Source organism: Chelonoidis abingdonii, chromosome 5, assembly GCF_003597395.2.
Source record: "Chelonoidis abingdonii isolate Lonesome George chromosome 5, CheloAbing_2.0, whole genome shotgun sequence".
In the NCBI taxonomy this organism is placed as follows: Eukaryota; Metazoa; Chordata; order Testudines; family Testudinidae; genus Chelonoidis; species Chelonoidis abingdonii.
The window spans coordinates 99,806,573-99,824,006 of record NC_133773.1 but is presented as its reverse complement, the minus strand read 5'-3'; the positions used below and the strand labels follow the sequence as shown (position 1 = coordinate 99,824,006).

At 43.3% G+C, this 17,434-nt stretch overlaps 1 protein-coding gene across 4 annotated transcripts in view; it reads right to left on the bottom strand.

The window, feature by feature from the left end:
- APBB2 (amyloid beta precursor protein binding family B member 2) overlaps positions 1–17,434 on the bottom strand; it is a 322,611-nt gene that overhangs the window by 196,802 nt on the left and 108,375 nt on the right. The gene's annotated exons all lie outside the window — the stretch shown is intronic.

Sequence of the window (17,434 nt, the reverse complement as noted above, 5' to 3'; positions counted from 1 at the left end):
TCAGTCTATAAATATCAGGGGTTCTGGAACAATTTGTATAGTGGAGGTGCTGAGAGCCATTGAACCAAACTGTAAACCCTCTATATAATAGAAACCACTTCAAGACAGGGGGTTTGGTGCCACCCCCAGTTCTAGCACCTATGACAAATAAACCTCCCATAATAAATAAGAAGCCCCATTGCTTTGTTCCTTAGCTCAAGATTTCCAACTCCTCTTCCATCTGCAGATTCTCCTCAGCCTATCAGCATATTCATCTCCCAAGATATATGTCAATAATCACCTTCTCACAACTGTATAATTTAAAACAATAAAAAAAACCACCTCTTTTTTCCCCCTAAACTGGAGAACAGAATCCTGTTTTTTTCACCTCTAATGTGTCAGAAACCTTTTGCTGCTTCAGGCTGAAGCTACATGCACTTACTGATTCCCAAAGGATACCCTGAGAGGCAGCTTTGTTTAGCGTACAGGGCACAGGATTAGGGTTGGGGAGCCACTTTCACAAATCTCCATGCATCTCAGCTCCCTGAGGAAACTTAATATCAATTACTTCCTGAATTAGATGAGCTCCCTTGCTGGAGGTGGCTGTCATGTGAACAGGTGATCAACAGACAATGGCCCCCTTCTCAAAGCACAGCTTCAAAAGGCTAGCTTCTTGCATAACTGGAAGGGAGGACAGGAATTTGCATTCACCTCCCCCTACATATTTCTCTGGAAATTCCCTTCACAGGTATGGTCCCAAAACACAGTTCTTGTCTGCCACATAGTTCTGTACAGTTCTTTAATCATCCAGGCCCACAATAATACATCACCTTTGTATTTAATACAATGAGACTCAAAGATACTTACATTTAATTCAATAAGGTTTTTCAAGGATATTGCAGGAAATTGCTATATCTGACACAGTGCCCCGGTCTTGTCAGGAAAATCAGGGCAAGTGAGCCTTATATAATTCATCAGTCATCCAAAATGACCCCTGTGGCAGACCAGCCCCTTCATTTTATCTCTGAAATAAAGCCACCTTCGAGGCTGGGTATCTAGCAACCCCAAAAAACACTCAAAGATTCATAGTCACTTGCTAAATGGATGCACAGAAAGTGTACTGAGGGCCAGATTTCTCTGAGGATGAAAATTGGAGAAAGGCTATTGAATAAAGTTGCACCCATTTACATCAATAGAGAATTTGGACTGTAAACAGAAAAAGACAGCAGAAAGCAGTAAAAAAAAGTTTGGTCTGGGATGGTGTGTAGGATTGCCAACTTTCTAATTGCAGAAAGCCGAACATCCTTGCCCCACTCCCTGTCCCTGACATGCCCTTTCTCTGAGGCCCTGCCACCCACTCACTCCATCCCTCTTCCCTCTGTCGCTCACTCTTCCCCACTCTTGCTCACGCGTTCACTTTCATTGGGCTGGGGCAGGGGTTGGGATGCGGGAGGGGGTGCAGGCTCCAGCTGGGCCGGGGGTGAGTAGTTTGGGGTACAGGAGGGAGCTCCAGGCTGGGGAGGGTGGAGCCGAGTTTAGCCGCAGGACGGGGCTCAGGTCTTGGATAGGGGGTTTGGGCACAGGAGGGGCTTCAGGGTATGGACTCCGGGTGGCGCTGACCTAAGGCAGCTCGGGAAGCAGCAACATGTCTCTCCAGCTCCTAGGCAGAGGGTCGGCCAGGTGGCTCCATGGGCCCGGTTCCTGGCCAATGGGAGCTGCGGAGCCAGCACTTGGGTCAGTGCCTGCGGGAGGGGGCAGCATGCAGAGCCGCCCTGGTCACCCCTCTGCCTAGGAGCCAGACATGCCAGCCACTTCCCAGGAGTCACACAGAACCAGGTAGGAAGTCTGCCAGCCCTATGCCAACTGGACTTTTAGACACCTGGCAACCCTATATACACACAACGTCAATAAAGAGCAAACCTTACTCTTTTATTTTTATATAAATCTACGCCCAAAGAAAATGACTTAACTATTCTTCAGCATGTTCTGCACTATAATATAGTTTCCTCAACAAAAATCTCTTTCCATGTGCTTTAAAGACTCCTACGGCTTCACTGAACCAGCCGATTAATCCAAAAACTGATTAGCAGTACAAGTCTTGAATTTCCCCATGTTACATCTGTTGACTTAATAAATACGTTAGAAATAAAATCTCAGAGGGAAAGAGTTAAGAACTGCACAGACGTCACACAGCAGCCCATTATATCAACTGTCAGAAGCAGCATAAGAGGGATGACAAAAGCAATCCTTTAATGGATGCCACCAGCAATGGTGCATTAAAACATGTGGTTTGAAGCCTTTTATAATTTAATTGATGGTTTTGACACAACAGTTTGTGAATGGAAGAAACAGAATTCTTCTTCCTTCCCTAATCCATTAATAATTCTTTCTCCTTCCTCATATGCTCAGCGTGCTGGTCTTGGGTAAGAAAACTAGCCTACTCATGAAATGCCCGCAGGTGATTATAACAAGAGATGGTAATACTCAACAGCTCTGCAGGGATTATTCTTTTTACTTTATACTTAATAAAGTTATCTGGATACAGATGATTCTCTCCCTAGCCTCACCGATATTATTTACAATTCCTTTCAAAGCCTTTAAAGAGAAACTTGCAGGGGCTTTGCATAATGGATTGAGAAGTGCAGTGTTTCTGTAGCTTTTATAAACAGATCCTTGTCCTCTTCCAGAAAGCTATCACTTTTTAAACAATGCTACCTACTAAATCATAATAAATATCCCTAAGCATCTTACAGCAGCAATACACGAGAGGTACTATTTTCTTTCCTTCCCCGGTGGCTGAAGCAGCATCATAGAGGCCCTCTGTACCCTGCTGTAATAACAGCTTTAAAAATATGCTTAAACTGTAGCACAGTTGAGCTAAACCAGAATGTGGTTTTCCCTAACACTGTGGCCCCAAATGGGTCTAAACAATACTTAATTGGACTACTAATTGGAAAAACTAGAGATCACAGCTGTGAACAAATATATACAGTGAACTCAATGGCAACAACATGTGTATTAAGACAGGACATGTATAGATGATTCATTTGACTGTACTCTGAGATTTCCCCAATTTTTATCTTAAAATGAAAACTGCACTAACTTGCTGCAGTACCTCACAGAGCTAAATATACGTATGCTAAATAATAATGTATTAGAGAATGTGTTGTCAAAATACACGTTGCTTTGCCGTATCTCCATTCAATAACTGGGATTTCTACGCTTGGAGTTACCATCTTAATGATACAGCACTGTGCTTTCCAGACTAGGATAAATGGTCTTTTATATATTAACTATCAGGTTTTAAAACTTCAGTATAAACAGGGGAAGTTAATTTTTAACATGTTAGCTGGTCAAGGTGACCACTAGAGGGGATCCTAGGATTTACCTGAACCAGTGTAGCTTGAAAAACAATTTGCCCTGTCTACATGAGGGTGCTAAAACTTGTTAGTTAAAACATGATTGCTAACATGTTTAAAAAATAAAACACCTGTCCTAGTCTACACACCCACCAGGCTGATCAAGACAGATTTGGACTGAAAACCTCCAATTGTCAAACGAGCCCAAGCAGCTGTGTATGTACTGTTTTGCATGTACACAACTTAGGTGCACACGTGTGTCTGAGGTAGACACAGGAACCCCAAGAAGCATACAAACTCTGAGGGACCTGCAAATCAAAGTCAGGCATTCGCAATGTTATCAGTTCTAGAGCAGCAGTCTCCTGTTTTTTTATGGATTCTTGTTTACTACGCTTCAAACTATTATAAAAAGCCTTTGTAGTGTCTTATACTTCTCTGTAAGCATACAGAATTGTTACAGTATCCTTTATTACAGCTCTTCTTTAAGGAGTGTGTTGCGTTTGTTCTGGATGCCTAAAGAATTATTTTCTCACCTTTCATAATGACCTTATCTCAACTCTCTGGAAGGTGAGTATATATTTTCAAGGATTGATGTTGATAGTAGTCATGCAACATAAGTACATCAGACAACCGAAACGTACATAATGCATATCATTTTATGCTGGCTATGGAGGTGAGCGCCTGAAGGCAGCATGCACTTTCCCTGCATGCCAGTGTGTTACTAACAGCCTCAGTGACCAAGCAATCCACCACCAGTCGTCATAGATAATGAGGATATAAATCAACTTGACAGGATTTCTTCCCTCTCAGACACATTTAAGTTGGTGCTATCATTACTACTTCAAATCCTGTCCTCTTCATAAGCAGTTTCCTTTACATGCTCCCCGTTTATCGTTGCAGCTTTCTTATTTCTTCATTCCTCATTACATTTTTCACGGCAGGTGCAAGAGAATTTCATTCCACTTCCACTGGCCTCACAACATTTAATGTGCTTGAGAAAAACTTACCCAGGCTTTTCTTTCCATGTTTAATTTGTGGGCCAAATACCAGCAGCTTAGGGCCAGATTTAACACTGGTGTAAGCACTAGCAAATCCAGCGACATTGATGGAGCGTGCCAGCAGTTAAGTTGATCTTTCATAGCTACCGCAGACATTGACATTATTATATTCATACGACATAAAATAATCAGAGTACTGTGCTGTCATAGGTTTTTTCCCCACTTTGAACTTTAGCGTCCATAAAGTGGGGACCTGCATGATCACTTTTAAGCTTAATTACTAGCTTAAATTTGGTACGCTGCCACCAGCCAAAAATATAGTGTTTGGTACATTTCCTGTTCCCCCAAAACCTTCCCTGGGGAACCCAAGACCCAAACCCCTTGGGTCTTAAAACAAGGCGAAATAAACCATCCCCCCTTCTTCCCCCCCTAGACATTCTCCTCTCCTGGTTGCCTTGGGCAGCTAAATTCAATCCAATCTTGGATCTTAAACAAGAGATTAAGCCCATTGTCCTTCCTTTTCCCTCTCTACCAACCGTTGGGAAGTTAGACTCCATTCCCTTCGGGATTACCAAAACAAGGAAAAATCCAATCAAGCTATTCTAAGAAAAAGACAAGCCTTTTTCATTAAAGAAACCGAAAAGGAAAAATTACTCTTAAATTAGATGAAATCTACAGGGTATTTCGATTCAACAGCCTGAGGGATCCCAGTCAAAGCCTTGAGATTTTCCAAGTTACAGCAAACAGAGGGTAAAATTCTTCCAGTGAAGACACATTTACACGTTAAGAAAACACAATTAAGACTAATCGCCTGCCTGGCATACTTCAATTTTTTGAAAACATGAAAGACTGATTAGAGGATTGGAACACCTGGGTTGTACGTCTGGTCTCCCTACTTAACCCAAGAGCACTACACGAACAAAATAACACACCACAAAGACTTCCCTCATCAAGATTTGAAAGTATCTTCTCCCCCCATTGGTCCTCTGGTCAGGTGTCATCCAGGTTCACAGAGCTTCTTAACCCTTTACAGGTAAAAGAGACATTAACCCTTAACCATCTGTTTATGACATGTGCCTAGAAGCCAGTTTTGCTCTCTGTTTAGTAATGTGTCTCATAAGACTTTCAGATAACACAGTGAATGAAGCATAAGAGCCTTGAAGCCTTTAAATCATAACCTGAGGACTTTAGTAACTGAGTCAGAGGTTAGGGATCTATTTCCGGAGTGGGTGGGAAAGGTTCTGTGGCCTGTAATGTGCTGGAGGTCAGACTAGATGACCATGATGGTCCCTTCTGACTTTAAACTCTAATAGTCATTAAGAACCTAGGTACATAGGATGACAGCAGCAAGGAGCAATTCAACAACAGGCTGAGCAAGTGCAGAATGACTGCTGAGTGTAATTCTGGCCATTTAAAATCCCACTGGCTATGCCTCTATAGGAAGCTGGACCTGGCCGATGACAATATTCCTATGCTTATAGCCACATGCTGTACGCTCCATAATATTTGTGAAGGGAAGGGTGAAAGTTTCACTCAGGGCTGGACCGCAGAGGCTCAGCATCTGGAGGCTGAGTTTGAACAGCCAGAGACCAGAGCTATTAGAGGGGCACAGTGCAGGGGCATAAGGATCAAAGGATGCCTTGAGGCAGAAATTCGAAGCTGAAAGCCAGTACTATTTGTTTCTTTCCTTGCGAGTGCAATGCTTGTAACGCTAGGAGGTGACTGGTGCAGACGGTCCAATATGTGAGTTTACATAATTGTATGCTGCTTTGCAGGGCTCTTTTTGTTTTCAATTAAATAGAATAAAGATTGCTTTCAAACTAACACAATTATTTTATTAAAAAACAACAACCGGAGGAGACAGCGAAACCAAAAAAAAATCAGCAGTGAGGGGGATGGGAGAAGGGAAGGTCACAGAAGGAGGAGGGGTCCCAGGACAGCTAAAGATGTGTGTATATCCAGGGATCATATCCAACCTTCTCCTTTGGAGTACAATGCATCGGGAACTGTAGTTCATCAGGGTAAACTGCAGAGGATGGCTGTTGAGTGCAGTGGGTAGCGGACATCTGCAGTGCTGGACTGCGAGGGGGGAGGAGTGGAATGCCGCAGGTATAGACTGGAGCCAGGAGGTTGGTAAGAGTATGTTGACAGTGTCTGGGGGCAGTATGGGAAAGAGTTTTGCGACAGCGGCTGTAGGGGATGGCAGGTATGGAAACGCTCGGTTTGAAAAACTAGCATCGCCTGGAGTGTGTCTGCTTGGTGCTCCATAACCTTTAAGGGCCACTCTGTGGCCTCATTCTGGCATGCCGCGTTCTCCTTTCCGTCCCTCTTCTTGCTGTCCCGCCACGCCTTCAATTCCTGCTTCTCAGTCACAGAGTGCACCATAACATCATGCAGAAAGTCCTTGGTTCTTCTTGACCGCCTTCTAATTCTGCGCAGCCATTCAGCCACCAATAACAAAGAGGGAGGCTGGGCTGGGCTGGGCTCCCAAGGTCATATCTGTGAAGTTTAAACGCAACATTTTACAGAAACAGTATTGTTTGCAACACACAGAACACTGATTCAGTGCTTTAAAACACAGCCAGTACTCACACACCTGTCACTAACTGGCTGATCCCAGGCAAGTACACGTGAGCCACAAGACCCCCATAATTGTGAGTAGCTGGAGGGGCAGGGTAAATCACTCTTCATGGACCCTTGTACACTGGGCACACGGCTCTTGAGGAAAGCCAGCACTGCAAAGGGGGGCCTGGAAATCATTCCTGTCCCCACACTTTCCACAAGATGTGATCATATTGAAGATATCTCACTGCTGAGGGTGAGCAGGGAATCAAGGGAGGGTCTTCTCCAAGACTGCAGCTTCCGACCTGGCTCCTATGCGGCTCACCTGTGTGCAGCAATGTGTCCCCGTACCCCGTGACGGCACAGTGGTGCGCGAAAGTTACTGTTAATGGAGCAAGAAACAAAAGCAGCTCTGCTAAAGAACCCGCAGCAGTGGATTGCCCAGTATCTCCATGAGAGTTTCCTGGAGATCTGAGGCAGATTCCCGTCAAGCGAGAGACTCTGTCAACAGCCTGTTCCGCCGCTCAGACTAGGCATGTGGTGGGAGACAAGCCTGCTTTCTGCAACCCTCCTGCCCCAAAAAACTCGCTTCAGCAATTTGATTCCCAAAATCAAATCCACTTACCAGGGGCCTCCTCTCCTGTTGGCACTTCGCCAAGATCCAAGAGCTCTGACTGGCTAGGCTCCTCTGGGGTAGAAAAGAGCTCCTGACTGCATGCACCTCTGACCTCCGAGTCATCCTCTGCCTCTGGGTCCCCTTCCCCCTCCCTCACATCCTCACCCAAGATTTCCTCCTTCTGGCTCAGTCCACTTTCAACTGGGATGCGAGCCACCGAAGTATCCATAGTGGTCTTCGCAGTGGAGATGGGGTTGCCGCCAAGTATCGCATCCAGCTCTTTGTAGAACGAGCAGCTCATGGGCGCAGCACTGGAGCGGTGGTTTGCCTGCCGCGCCTTGTGGTAGGCGTTCCGCAGTTCCTTCACTTTTACTCTACACTGCAGGGTGCCCCAATCAAGGCCCCCTTCTATCATGCATCAAGAAATCTGTCCACAGGTATCATAATTCCTAAGGCTGGAGCACAGCCGGGACTGCACAGCCTCCTCTCCCCAATGGTGATGAAGTCCAGCAGCTCGGCCTTGCTCCAAGCAGGGGATCGCCTGGTGCATGGAGCAGGCATCGTCACTGGGAAAGATGCGCTGAGACCACTGCACAGATCACTAAACCATTATTTACATGGAAACATTGTTCCTTCAGATCACAATCATAGTTTTGAACAAGATGCACATTCAAAGACATACTAAATAATTATACTACTTTGCATTTCTACTACACATACCAGCCAAGGATTTCAATAAGGTTTACAGAAATAGGGGCAGAGCCTAAAGTGGTATAGCTCCAGTGAAGCTTCTCCAATTTACACCATCTGAAGAGCTGACTCACAGGGCCTGATTTGCCATTTGCCATTCTGATACTCCAGTTCTATACCAATGTGCTCTTCGTGTCTCTGTCAGCCAGACAGAAGAAAAAGTGTGTTGCTCCTTTAAGGGCTCCTCTTAAAACAAGTAGTGGAGGGGAAAGTTTAGTGGGCACGGCCCTTTCTGCTGATTGGAAGAGTGTGTGTTTGTGCGCGTGTGTGAGGGTGCATTTATATCCCATGCAGCCCCAGGGAAGACCACTTTTACTTGGATCGGACTGGTAACACCCACCCATGAAATTTTCACAAGGTTGCCAGTCACCCCTTTTTCCCTGGGGGTTAGGAACAGGGTTGGGGGGGGGGATTGTATTGGGGTCCTGACAGTGCCAAATGTCTGTAACTGGGGTGAAATGGGAGGGGCCCGAGCTAACATGATGTGCTGGACCTCAAATTTTTCTTGCCAGACATGACTGGGAAAGAATTTTTCCTTCATTGCCAGATAGGCCAAGGAGAGGATTCAGTTTTTCCATTTTCCTTACAGCAGATCTAGGACCCAGTGGGGCACAGGCATGTGTGTGTGTGGGGGGAGGGGGGGGGTAGAGTTAAAATGTTGCAGTTTAGTACATAAAAGTCATGGCTGATGTCCAGTGCAGGAACTCAGTATGGAAGGGACATGGTTATAGGATGAAATGGACTGGAAAAGGATTTGAAGGTAAGTATCATTTAAGCAAGCTGGGGGGAGAGGGGCTTCCTTATCTGGTAAAGTGGGGAGCTGACATTCCCTCCTCCCCCTTTTTTTTTCCCCCAATCCTCCCCTTAAGGGAGCTGAGGAAGGGGGGCGTTGGGGTTCCTACACCTGGAACAGCAGGGAGTGGACATTTGACTTTTAATAGCCCCATTTCTTCCTCACATGAGGGACAGCAGTGTGGGTCCCAGCAGCAGGATGCTTGGGACCAGGTTGGGGATTGTGTAGGAAAAACTGAGGAAATGATGATGACTTGCACTGTACAATTTATCATCAGGTACTTCCAGATATTTTAAGTGAATAAAGTTGTGGCCTAATTAATCCACATCCATTGCACTCCCGTCTTTCTTCCAGCTTGGCCAGACAATGCAACTCTACAGATTTCAATGCAGTTATACCAGCATAACACTGATAGATCAGGAATGAATTGGTCAATAATCAAGCCTCATAATAATGATCTGAGGTCAGTGCTGTTATCCTTATTTTATGGATAGGGAAAAGGAAGTACAAAAGGGTTTAATGACTTGTACAAAGTAACACAGGAAGTTTGTGGTAGAGCCAGGAATATATACCCTGTACTCTGAATTTCCACACCCTTTGCTTCACCCACAGGACCACCCTTCCAATAAGTATGCCAATCACGTTCATCTTGCTTTCTCATTCAGATTACTATAGATAATCTTAAATTACAGCTCATCATCTGGATCTTTTTGTGTAAGATACCAGGCAGACCAATACTGTATATTTACTCTGAGGCATATTGTCAGTAGACATTTGTATGTATGGTTTAACAGTATGTTAAAGTAAACAGTGACATCTCATCATAAAGTACTGCTCTTCTTGAAAAGAAGGATGAAAAGATAGTTTTGAGCTGTAAGCATGGGTCCTGCATCTCAATAACACTAATCTAGGACCGGTGAAATGTACTCCTCTGATTCAAAGGCAACAGTAGGAATTCTGAATGAAGGTTTATTTATGCTTCTCAAGATATATGTCAATCAAGAGTGAGTTGGAGCCAAGCGTTCTGCAACTACATTATGAATAAACTCTTAACTGTTTAAGTTATACACCATAACTTTTAGCAGATGGAATGCTGCTGAAATCAAATTTCTAGCAGCAGCTTTATTTGTGGCAATCCTGCTAAGATCTTGGTCTCAATGTTAACATATGGCAATGAGTTCCATAGTCTAACCATGCATCGTGGGGGAAAAAAATCCTATTATCAATTTTAAATTTGTCACTTTACGCGTATTAAAGTGCATGTGTGTGTATTTAATTAATTTATTTATTTTGCTCGAATCTCATATGTATCCCAAAAAACAAGAACAAAGTAACAGAAAGTGAGACTGAAAAAGTGACAAATTTAAAATTGATAATAGGATTTTTTTCCCCCACGATGCATGGTTAGACTATGGAACTCATTGCCATATGTTAACATTGAGACCAAGATCTTAGCAGGATTCAAAAAAAAGAAGCGAACATTTATACAGGTGACAAGGATTAAAAAACATCCATGAGTTTGGGAAGGTATAAAAATCCTCTTGCTTCAGGATGTAAGTCATACTCTAATGGGGATCAGGAAGAAATGTTCCTTATATCTTCCTCTGAAGCAGCTAATATCAGCCACTGATGGACATTAGATGGGCCATTTGTCTGATACAAGATATCAATTCTTACGTTCCTACCTTTTTCAAAATGAAATTTCCTTTGCATCTGTCCCAGCTGCATCAACTGACAGATGGGTGTCTCTCAAAAGAATTAAGTTGATACAAGCTGCTCTAGGAGCATGCAGCATTCCACTAATTTTTTTGAAAGCAGTCTAGCGTTGAAAACTGGAGGTATGGTCCAATGGTAAGTGTGTTAACCTAGTTACTTGGGAGACCTTGAATCAATTCCCTGCTCAGCCATAGATCTCCTGTGTGACCTTAGGAAATCATACAGTCTCAGTGGACCATATTTTTAAAGGTATTCGGTGCCTAAAGACGCAGATAGATACCTAATGGGATTTTCAGAAGCACATAGGCATCTGATTCCCCTGGGGTTCAATGGGAGTGCTTCTGAAACCCCCGTAGGCATCTAGATACATCTTTAGGCACCTAATGCTTCTAAAAAATCCAGCCCACCGTGCCTTAATTTAAGACTGGGATACCAGTACTTCCCTACCTCACAGGAGGGTGTTGTGAGATGTTCAGGTACTTCAGTAATGAGGACCATATAAATACGTAAGATAGACAAAACTATTTTATGCTAAATTATGCTTCCAACTTTTGCTGAATCAACATACAAACGCCAGAGCACACATCAATCTCTCACACTGCCACTTTATGCACTAAGTCAGGGGTGGGCAAACTTTTTGGCCCAAGGGCCACATCTTGGTATGCAAATTGTGTGGTGGACCATGAATGCTCACGAAAATGGGGGTCAGGTTGTGGGCAGGGGTGAGTGCTCTGGCTATGGAGTGGGGCCAGAAATGAGGAGTTCAGGGTGCAGGAGGGGGCTCCAGGCTGCGGCAGGGGGTTAGGATGCGGGGTGGGGGTGGGGAAGGGCTCCAGCTGGGGGTGTGGGCTCTGGGCTGGGACTGAGGATGAGGGGTTGGGGGATACAGGAGGTTGCTCCTGGCTGGGACGGAGGGGTTTGGAGGGCGAGAGGAGGATATGGGCTGGCGTAGGGGGTTGAAGCACAGGAGGGGGTCAGGGTTACCTCAAGCAGCTCCCAGAAGCTGCGGCATATCCCCCCTCCGGCTCTGCATGCTGCCCTATCTGCAGACGCTGCCCCTGCAGCTCCCACTGGCCACAGCTCCTGGCCAGTGGGAGTTGCAGGGGTAGCACTTGGGGTGAGGGCAGGGTGTGGAGCCCTCTGGGTGCCCCTACATGTAGGAGCCGGAGGGGGGCATGCCACTGCTTCCAGGAGGCAAGCAGAACAGGACAAGCCCCAGACCCTGCTCCCCAGTGGGAGCTCAAGGGCCAGATTAAAACATCTGGAGGGCCAGATATGGCCCCCAGGCCGCAGTTTGCGCACCCCTTCACTAAGCCACTGTACATAAAGTGCGTCAATATCACTGGTGATGGACCTCACTGTCCTGAAGTGTCTCCTCATTGCGTTATTGCAACTCATCATCCCAGAGCGCACCCTAGTGACACTGTCATCCATCCTCTGTTGTGGGGCACTTGGCCCTACATCCTGGGCCCACACCTTATGGAACATCAAGGTCCTTAACGTCTTACATAATACACTTCACCAGTATTAAACCATAGGTAACAAACCAAAATGTCTTATGCCCCACCTGGGGTCTTTCTTCAATTCCACTCTCTTCACCAAGTATGTCAAACAAAACAATGATTAACTCCATCCCACATCAAAAGATTTGAGATTTCAGTCTCTCTTCCAGGTCCCCTTTGTCCTCTGTCCTATTGTCAGAACATCAACCTGAAGAGTTATTTTCCTCAAGTACTGACCTCCCTCTTAGAGGCCCACCACAGAAGCTAAATCTGGCTTCTATACCTTTGTTCATCTCTTCCCCCTATTTCTGGGACCTTCTTCAGCCTCTCCACCCAGGAAAGGATTTCCACTCTGCCCCTCCCCAGGGCCCTTCCCCTGAGGAGAAGACACAGGGCCTCCTCACCCCTGGGTCTCCTCTCCCTACTGCTCTTAACTCATTCCTTTATGGCAATCACCCAGCTCCTCCTCAGCCAAGACTGATACTGAGTGGAACCCAACATGCCCTACAAGGCTAACTGGATCCTCAGGCTTCCACTTTTTGTTGGCCTGTGTGAGAATTATACATCCCCATCACACTATCTCAGTAAGAGCTGAAGTGTTTTAAAATTTAAAAAAAGACAGAAAAAAGTAATTTCTCCAGCATTACTCTAAGTATTACCACTTTTTTCTTCTCTCTCATTTTGTTAATTTTAATCAAGACATAGTAATCCAATAAGAACCAGAGATACCTGTATTAAAATTGTACAAAGAATATATCATTGTTACCCAGAAATACTGTAAAAATGGACTACCAAATTTACGACTGGACTACCAAATATTCACAATGAAATTTACAAAATAGCAATTTAGACACCCAACTGGACCAGGAACCTTATTGCAATATTGGTTAAACCTTATTACAATATACAAGTGATGTATTAAGATGAATCATAGGTTATTCTTTCAGGAGTTCAGTATACTGTATGGGCTTGATTTGCCACTGTGTCTCATCAGTGTAAAACTAGAGTAATTCCACTGAAATCACTGGCAAAAAATAAGAACAGTGCAGTGATGAATCAGGCTCTGTGTACTTAACGTTCTAAAATCATTTAATCAAAAATCTAAAAAATGGTCATAAAATCAAAACAGTAATTAGAACACTCTTCCTTCTGACCCACACTCTATAGCCCATCAACAAGTAATGTAACATATAGGATATGAAACAAAGTGAATTATTTGCAAGGATGATACATCCTGCAATAACAAAGATATCCACCAACTCAGTGAAAGACACCAAAAGTAAATTTAAAAACCAAGTCACTTGGCAGGGTGTGGTATTTGGCATGTAGTTTACACTTAAAGAACTCAGATTCCACCTTTCTTGGATTGAATGTAGAAGAGAACCATTAGGGAAAGGTCAATACATTTTCACACTCTTAAGAAACATCATCTTCTAGAAAGAGCAAGTATTGTAGCAATTAACATCAGTATTTATCTCTAAAGAAAAATGTTCTTCATTGAAACAAACACTGATGGTAAATACCACAACACTCAATATTTCTAAAAGATGCTGTTTAACTGAATGAAAACAAACTTACTTCCCACAATGGTACCATTCTCCATTCAGCTTGAGAAAGAAAGAATCTGCATTCAGTGAAACTAAAACAACTACTTCACAGTGACTTTTACTTGTTTTTAAAATTCCCTTTTCAGTTCCTCCTCTCCCCCATGAAGTGTAGGTATTTCCTCTATGTTTGCAAGGATACTAGTGGTACAGTTAGTGACTTATTTTTGTTTGCAAGGATGATATACCAGGTAGTAAAAATGACTGAGCCACATCTTACACTGCCCTATACCATACCTTCCACTGATATTACCACTGGCAAAACTGCACCATAGGGGAATGAAGGCTACCAAGTTTGCAAGTGCAGATGCAGCTGAAGAGCCTCTCATCTTTCATTCTCCCTGAAGCAGTAGCACAGCCATCTTATGAGAGAGTTTCCCTAGGGCTTGATTTCCTTCCTTCAGTTTATTGTGTGCTGCTTCTATAGGAAGCAACTCAAGCTCTAGAGAATTGCTGTTCTGATTCTGTAGATAACATTTTCCATTCACAACTAATAATTGCCAGCACTAAATAAAGATAGACAATCTGATGCAACAGCACAGGTTTTATTTCTGAGAATGAACTCTTTTCTTGTGTGTATGTTCATCAAAAACTTCTCTGTTGACAGAAATGGAAGCCTTCTGCTTACTACAGAAGAGGGACAGCAACAGACAAATCCATAACAAGCTTCCCTACCACACTAATGTACCCCACCATGTCTGCCAGAAACCACGGCTTAACAGAGGAGCCCATGAGATTTCAGCCCCTTTGCTGACTGTGCCAAAGAAGGTTCTGATGCAGGTGCATCTAGAAACAGATTTCACACAGCAGAGTCCTTAGCAGAGATCCTATGCTAACTAGTAACTTGAGACGAATGTGTACCAATGATCTAGATACTAACAATTCCATATGCTACTACTAACTAAATCTTTAACACAAGGATTTTAAACTGTGTCACTACAGATGGGCCACTGGTTCAAATATGGCCCAAGCTGATAGAACCCATCAGTTTTTAGTAGGCTTTGTGAAATGAGTTGATGGTTCCAGGCGTATACATTACAAAAACTATTGTCTCAGCAGAGGATCCAAAATAGTCAAGGAAAGAGAACAGTCCTGTTAGCCACAGCAGCGGTCCCTCTAGGGCAGGGATGAAGAACACTGGGGACTGCGAGGCAGTTTTAGATCTACTCATTTTGTTTTGTGGAGAGAGGACTTCAGTCTCAAAGGCATCACATTATTATTTAAGGTATAGGTAAGAATTGTTCCATTTTACAGGCGAGGAACCAAGTCAGAGACTAGTGACCTGATCTTCAGAGGTATCAAGATCTCAGAACTGACTTCCCTAATGCCATACAAAGAAGTCAGTGTAGGTAACTCAAGAGTCCTGACTTCCAATATTCTACTCCAGTCATTAGACCAATCACAAGAAAATCAACCTTACATCATCAAGCTAAACAGTTAAGTGAACTAGAACGCACAAAGTCTATTGAAAAACTAGACCTCACTCACTGCTATAATGGGTGACTAATTCTTTCTGAGCCAAGATAGCTACCAGTGAGGAGATTCCAAAATACTCAGTGATCAATTAATCACTGTCTCCACAAACAGTTTCGGAACCTCATCTTAGTCACAGAAAAAATACTAATTTCATGTAGACTATAATGCTCAGAAATGAAATTACACCATCAAAAGAAAATTGCCAAACAAGAATAATCAATCATTAAAGAACTGTTTAAAACACTTGAAAGTAAAGTATGACTCAAATACTAAAGACTAGAATGTCAGTTTACATCTGCCTGGATCAAGAGATGGCAAGTAACAGGAGCAGGAATGGGAGAGCATTCAGAAACCATGTGTCACAATTCCTTCCCTGACTTCCCCTCTAATTCAGGGAGGGGAACAATCTACTACTGGATTAAACTAACAACAATTATCTTTCTCTCTGTGCCAGAACAGCAGCACTAGTTGGCACATGTGGGGCAGAATCAAGGACATGCCGCTGTCTACCCATTCCCTGCCCATACATGGGAGGGACAATAAAGGCCCCACAAAGGTTGCTCCCTACATACTGTGACACAAAATTTAATGGGAATTCTGGTAAAACTGAAGCACTGCAGTCCTGATTCCTGTTGATGAATGTTTATTTACTAGAACTGGCAATGGTTTGCATTTCCCCAGAACAGTTTTCCTGGGTTTCTTATGTGGAAATTAGGTATGTTCATAGCTCTTCTAATGCAAGTACAAGATGACACACTAGTTACCTGTCGCTTGCAAGGAAAAATGTTCAGTTCCTGGCCCTCAAGACAAAGATATTCAGCTAACTGGATGCAGAGAAAATAGATGATTCTCCTCCTAATTTCCTGACACTCAACTAAAAATAGAAAACACTCATTATTCCATTGTGCTATTATAGCACAACTATAAGTTTATTCACAACAGTAACTCTAACATTTTATAATGTAGGAAATGAAATTTCCTTATGGAAAAACAAAGCCCTGACCCTCACTTCCTACCAAGTATCCATTATATTAGTTTATGAGACAGTATTTATAAATGGTGGAATACTTTGTCTTGCAAGATTTCAAGTTAAATGCTGCTCTAAGCAACTGTACAGCTTTTAAAAAGCTTTTCCCACAATAAAGTAAAGCTCTAAATTATTTTGGAAAAATAAGAAACTGTGCAAAAGTTTACATCCTTTTTAAGGTCTCCTGGTTACACTGGCCTGCAACTTGCCTAGCAACAAATTATATCCCACTAACCAACAAAATATTTATAATTAGACTCCAGCTACATTCCAAGAAATATTAATGCTTACATTGGACAAGAAATCAGAGTAATTTGAGTACCCTTTTATGAACCCTCAGTGGAGAAAAAAATGCAGTGTAAGCCAAAAGCAATTTAGGGTTTGAGGGCTGTTTTTCTGAAGTTCTGTGTACTCAGCTTGTCAAATGATAAAGCAAAAATGTTAACTGTAATAAACTGAACGCAAGTAACAACACTGAGATTAAAAAATATCTAAAGCATGATAAACAGGAAAAAAAAATCAGCAGAACTCCATTATTAGCCCCATGGAAGCCAGTCATGCCTTAATGTTTCTACCAGTAGAGGCTAACCTTAACCAAGCTTAAAAATGAAGAAATATATACAACAGCCATATAAATTAAGATAAAACTCCAAAGCCTACAAACAAAAAATCTGTAACACGTGAATGTTAGCATTACTATTTGTACTGCAGAAGCCACAACCAAGGTGTGGCTAAATTTTGCTAAGCACTGTACACACTGACAACCCTGAGAAAAAGCTTACTAACTGAACACACAATGGGGATGAGAAATAGAGGTGAAATGACTTGCCCAAGGTAACACAGCTGGGATAGACCCCAGGTCTCCTGACTTCCAGTAGAGTGCCTGTCATAAGTAGATAGGTAAGGGTTAATTTTCTTTTACCTGTAAGGGGTGGACAGGGGGGAATCAAGCACCTGACCAGAGGACCAGTCAGAGAACTGGATTTTTTTTTAAAGTCTGGGAGGGAAAGGAACTCGGGGTCTTTTGTTTCTCCCGGCTATGGATTGAAACA